The sequence below is a fragment of the Heliangelus exortis genome, chromosome 8, assembly GCF_036169615.1.
Source record: "Heliangelus exortis chromosome 8, bHelExo1.hap1, whole genome shotgun sequence".
Lineage (NCBI taxonomy): Eukaryota > Metazoa > Chordata > Aves > Apodiformes > Trochilidae > Heliangelus > Heliangelus exortis.
The window spans coordinates 11,924,820-11,930,870 of NC_092429.1; the positions used below are offsets into that span (position 1 = coordinate 11,924,820).

General features: G+C 35.4%; 1 long non-coding RNA gene across 1 annotated transcript; it reads left to right on the forward strand.

Annotated features, from left to right (window-relative positions):
- Positions 1–1,392: 1,392 nt before the first annotated feature.
- On the forward strand, positions 1,393–5,558 carry LOC139799071 (uncharacterized). Its single transcript, XR_011727071.1, has 3 exons — positions 1,393–2,561; positions 4,330–4,411; positions 5,047–5,558. It is a non-coding gene; the product is annotated as an uncharacterized lncRNA (long non-coding RNA).
- The last annotated feature ends 493 nt before the right edge of the window (positions 5,559–6,051 follow it).

Here is a 6,051-nt window from a genome sequence, read left to right on the forward strand (position 1 = left end):
GGGTGTTACTGTCAGTCGTTTTGCTCAGACTGTTAAATAAAATATGCTTGAGTCACGGCTCTAGTGAACTTGCCACAAATGGGCATGGTGACCTGTGGGACATGGGTGGCCTCAGGCCCTGGTGGCTGCAGGGAAGAGCTGGAGGAGAGGGAATTTGAAAGTAGGTCTTTTGTCAAGGTGCTCTGCTGTAGACTTGGCCTTTGGCACATGCGTCCTTCAGAGCTGGTGAATCATCAAGATTTTTATTTCAATCTATTGAATCACTTGGTGTGATTCTTTTATTTCCACTAACTCATCCTGTCACCCCCTTTGTTCAATTGCCTGATGCCTTCCATTAGTGAAGATTCAGATTCTGCCCTGAACGATGGAAGCTATTTCTTGCTGCCTATATTTGTCATCAGTAATGACTTTTGCAGACAGAAGCATATTTCCATGTATTGATGTTGGAATTTCAATAACATCACGTTTGCTGTTTGAAAGCATCACTGGTTTCCTAGATAAAAACAATAACCTGTGATTAGATCATCTTTTTGTGCCAGAAGGTAATGAACTCCTTTAGAAGGCAACAGTCACATGCTGCTGTTGTGCTGGAACACATCTCCTGTCTGAGGCTTTTATGACCCTGCTGAGGAGTGCTGGAAGTGTCCTATGGTGCCTGCTTCTAAGCTGTAATGTTTATCATCTTGCTCCAGAAAATTAAATTCATTTAGGACCAAGCTTAAGTTTTTGTCTTACCATTTCAAATGTTTCTTTAGGCCTTTGACTGTTCTCAGATGTGTTCAGGTTCTGTCAGTAACTGCAAAAGGATAGGCACCTATCTTTCAGAGTATGTACTCATTGACTCACACATATTGACTTGGATAGCTCCTCATTACCTTTCAGCTGCTCCATGGGGTGGGTCAGATAATATGTGGCAGATTCAAAAGATCTCAAGTCTCTTACTGAAACTCTTTTTGTTAACCTTAATTCTTTGTTCTTTGCATTAATTACAAATATTCATAATTTGGTATCATGGATTTTGGTCATTGGCTTTTCCCATGGAAATAATGTCATCATTTGTATCCTGATGCACCTCTGAAGCAGTCATGGTGTTTATACTGAATGAAAAGTTAGGTCAAATGTTACCAAAAGATAACTTCAGCTTTCCAAGAAACATTCCTGGCATGAGAAGTAATGAATAGTTTTTCTGTGAATGAAACTTAAAAACATCCTATTAACTTAAAAACTCCCAAACCTTTGGATGTTTGATTCACAGGTAACCTTAATTTTGTCATTCTCTGGAATTCTTAACTTTGTACTTTTAATAAAACTCTTAAGGTCCCTGTGTATTGCTATGTAAGAAAAAATGAAAAAAAAAACCAACAAACAAACAAAAACCCCTGTGATTTTTATCATGTAGCACTGGAACGATATAAACATAGGTTATCACCTGTGGACTCTACAAGCAAACATCTGCTACTTGAGCTGAGCAATTAAGAAATGTATCAAATAATCCTTATATGAAAGGTCGCTTAGATGTGACATCTAAAACACTAGGTTTCACCAGCAGTCAGAACAGGTAAAGCACACTTGTCCAGACAATATTGCTGCTGCTCCTCATGGCTTATATATGGTTGGTTCTGCAGTTGACACAAAGGTGTAGCTGGCTCCTCGTGTAAAAGCAGAGCTGCAGACTCATCAGTCTTGGCGTCACATGCTGTCTGCTGCAGTGTGTGAGCAATGTTTGGATCAGCTACACTCACACTGCAGGTGCTGCTCTTTGATTTTAGGAGTTCAAGTCACATTTCTGCCTTTCCAGGCCAGAGGCAGTGCTGAATTAAGACAAAGTCAGTTTCACAAGCTCATTGCAATATTCCGAAACAGTGGAATAGTTAATAGTTCTCTTTTTTTAGAGCTGTCTCTATTCTGCCTTCTGGATTCCCTTAGCCTGCCTGATAATATTTTGTAATGGATCTATTGCTTTACAGTCTCAGTCTTTCATGGGTTTTAGTATTCATCAGACATGCATGAGTGTGCCAGTGCTTCAGGCACTGAAGTCCTGGAGGTGGTATTACTTCTTTTTTTTTTTTTTTTTTTTTTTTTCTCAGCAAGACAGTACCAAAAGCTTTACCGTCTTTTTTTTCATCTTTATTCCCTTAGGCAGTTCTCGCTATAGAGCTGGCGTTCACTTCTGTGCCTGTAGAGGATTTTTTTGTCTAGAAATGAGGCTTTATGCTGTCTGCTTCTGTTTCTTCGTTCTGCTTTGTTTTCATGCTAATCACATTCTTTTTCATGCGCTGAGTCTCTGTAGCTTGACTTTTGCCACAATGTATCCTGTACCTCATACCGAATAATTAGCAAGGACAACAAATGTCTATCCTAAGACGAGTTGTAATTAAAAAACTGTTTAAAAACTTGCTCTAACTGCAGCTGGTATTCACACTGATGTACTTCTTGGTGCCCTTCCAGATTCTTTCCTTCTCCAGCAGGTTGCTCGGGCCCTAATGCTCTCATCTGTACACTCTAGAAGTTGCCCTCTAAGATCCATCAGCTTGCTTCTGTTCAGCATGGACTAAACAAAGGTAGCTTTTCTCTGAGGAGAAATCAGGAATCCCAAGTGAAATCTCATAAACCGCTAAAACAGGTTTTGGTGCATACTTGAGTTTACTTGACACTTTTTGACCACAAACTTCTTTTTTTTTTTCTAAATGGTGGTATTAATGTTGCTTGTATTGTAGGTATAATAGTGTATCTCTTCTGTACTCCTGATCCTTGTTTTGTGGGGGTTTTTATCCTGTTTTTATTAGACTTGAACATACTGCCTGATAATTTTCGACTGTAGAAGATAAATATGTGTTTTGGCTCTACTTATTAGGCTTTGAAAAGAAAAATGAGAAGCAGCTCATGCAATGAAAGAAGTCAACAAGACTGATTCTTAAGGAATTATGAATAATCGTTCAACTGTATTATCTCACTAAAAAAAAAAAAAAAAGCAGCAAATTTATTACTTTCTTCATTTTGATAATATATTAAGAAAATCAGAAGGCTTCCTTTTTTATATTGCTAGAGGGGTTAGTACTGACCAAACGAGTCTATGACTACAGTTCAGTATCTGAGCTGATAAAAACAACTTTCTTAAACATGGAGCCTGAATGAAACAACAGTGATCAATTTAATGATTGATCTTATTCATTTGTTGGGTTTTGTTTTCTATTTCTGTTAGTGGAAGACTAGCTTAACTATATAATGCAGGTGTTTTAAAAAGATTTATGATAGCAAAGTAGTACTGGTATGCAAAAAAAAAAAAATATGGTGAGAGTAATAGATACGGAACTTCCAAAGGTAACTTGAAAAAGTCTTGCTCATAATGTTACCATGCTGAAAGAGTTGTACTGAACTATGCTTATCAATTGATTCATATTGAATACTGATTAAACATATTAGAACCTGGACATGTGTTCATCCATAGCATAGAGTTGCTTACTTCTATATTGGAATCAAACTAGACAATATTTTTTACTGTTATTTACAAAGTGAGATTATAGACATCATTTTTCTCAGTGTATTTTGAGGTCAGAATAGAACACAAGCAAAAACCTTGAAACCCACAATGAAGTTCAGTGACATTTGTTCTTTATTAATTAAACATTTACCTTGTAATCAGTTCTGTTCTGTCATTAATGACACAAATACCACCAGGCATGGAGTTTCCATAGTGTTGAATTGTGTAGTAATCCAGTATTTCACCTCAGAAAAATGTGAGGCTAAAACCATTTCAACAGTTTGACCTGTTGGTAAAATAAGTTAAATAGAAGAAAAAAAACCCACAAAAAACCAAAAAAACCAACCAACCAAAAAAAAAAAGTGGCAACTTGTTCACATAGTCATGTATAATGCAGTCATGAAAAATGACTGCACATCAGACTTGATCTCTCAAATCAGTACTTTTTCTCAAGAGAAAACAATGCTGACAACTGTTGTCAAAACATTCTTATTTGTTAAAATAACAAAATATGTGGAAATATGTGGAAAATACAGCAGTAAAAACCAAACAAAAACCCAGGCCTTTACCTCTTTAAAATTACTCTCTCCATTGTAATTTTCTATTAGTATTTCAAAAGGGTTTATTCTCGGATAGAAAATTCACGGGCTTCTTAATTAGGAACAAGATAAGAGTCTTAATTAAATTACCCTAAATAAAGCTAAGTTTATAAACATAATTTTACTCTTGATTTCAAGAAAGAAATTAAAAACACTTGATGTCTTGGAATCATTAAAAAAGTAATAATTTTTATTACACTACTAGTTCTGACATCTTTATGATAAATCTGTCTTGTGTCCCAAACACAGCAAATACCTGAATGTCTCAGGAAAGTCCTGAATGAAGCTCATGCTTGTGTTCTTAGACTTCTCTGCAGCCTCCAGTCTAGATGTATCCTTTGTCCCAGGTGTTCCCTTCTTTTGCAGGCAAGGGTTTTTTACTCCATTGCATACTATTCATCAGCTGCATGAGAAAATAAACACAAAAGTTTTGAAAATTAAGGATGAATACACATCAGCTTTACCTGAAAAAATTTATTTTTGAGATTTATAGATTTACTATAATGGAAATTGTAATAGAAATAAGATATACAGTGAGCACTGAGTCAATTTTTAAAAAGGTTACCCGTACACCAAGTAAAATAACATTGATTAACATCAAATATTTGAACAGTGACTAAAATTGAATGCAGTAAATTGCAAGGTTATGTGTGTGATGTGATGAGTACTGAAATGTTATTAGAACAGGTTAGTGGAAGATTGCACTTTAGAAGCAAAAATTAAGAAATCCAAAAATAGACCATTAAGATACTTAAATAAATACTCTCAACAGAATAATTTAATTTTTAAAAATGTAAATATTTACCATTATTTTTGTTTTTTTCCAGGTGTTATGGGGTAGAGATCAGAACAGCCCAAAAATTTTTAGGCAAATACTTCTTTTTAGAGTAGCTGTTAGGCTGTGAGCAGAAGTGACAGTGGATCAGCAAACCTTAATAATTTCCTTAACTACTCTAAACTGTGTAGTCAACTCTAACTACACTTTTTGAAATTAAAAGTACCTGTTTCTCTGAGCATGTTTATTGGAAACTGTTCCCAAGCAGAAATGCCAGAATGACTTCATAAATTGAAATCATAGTGCTTGGGAGCCAGGTTTTTGCTATGATTTATTAATTATTGATAAAAATCATGCAGTCTTGCTGAAATTTCCTTCTGTGCAGGAGGTCAGTAAAAGGCCTCCTCACCTTTACAGTGCTGGCAGGCAGTGCAAGGTGGAATTTTACTTAAGAAGTTAAATGGGCTATTACTAAGCAGAAAGTCTGGATGAAACCAAATAACACATTAAGCAAGAAGGTAAATTGGTCACCAAGCAATTCCCCAACTGCTTTCTTAAAAGGCAAACTGCATGGCCCAAGTTGATCAGGATATTGTGCAAACTGAAGAAACTGCCCACATGAGAATGCATTCACTTATGAAATCTATGGGAGTTTTTCTATATTGCTCTGTGGCTCTCTAATGAATAAAAAAAATCCAACTGCTTTCTTTTTATCTGCCTGTATTTTTGTGTTTAAAGGAGTATATCCTGATGAGACTTTTCTAACTGGAAAACAGCACCAGAAAAAGCCCTAGTAATAACAACAATAATCAATACATTAACACATGGCTGTTATTTCTATGTATTTATCCTGTTCTATGACCTGAACTGACTGTTTTCATTGCTCAAAATATAGTGCATGAAAATGTAAAAGCTACATTTACTGCAGTTTATAACCTCTTACATTTTAAGATAGGCAGTCAAATTCACATGTTCATTCAAGGTGATTGATTTTTATATGGAGAAAAGACACCAATTAGTCAGTCAATTTTGACTAATCAGTGTCTTAATGCATTCATTTGCAAAAGCATTATCTCAGCAAAAATCATATTCGTGCACTGTTAAGTTTCTGATAGTTATAAAGGAAAACCTTAAATAAAATTTCCCACATCATAACATCATGTAGATGGAAAAGAAAAAAACCAAAAAAAAACTTG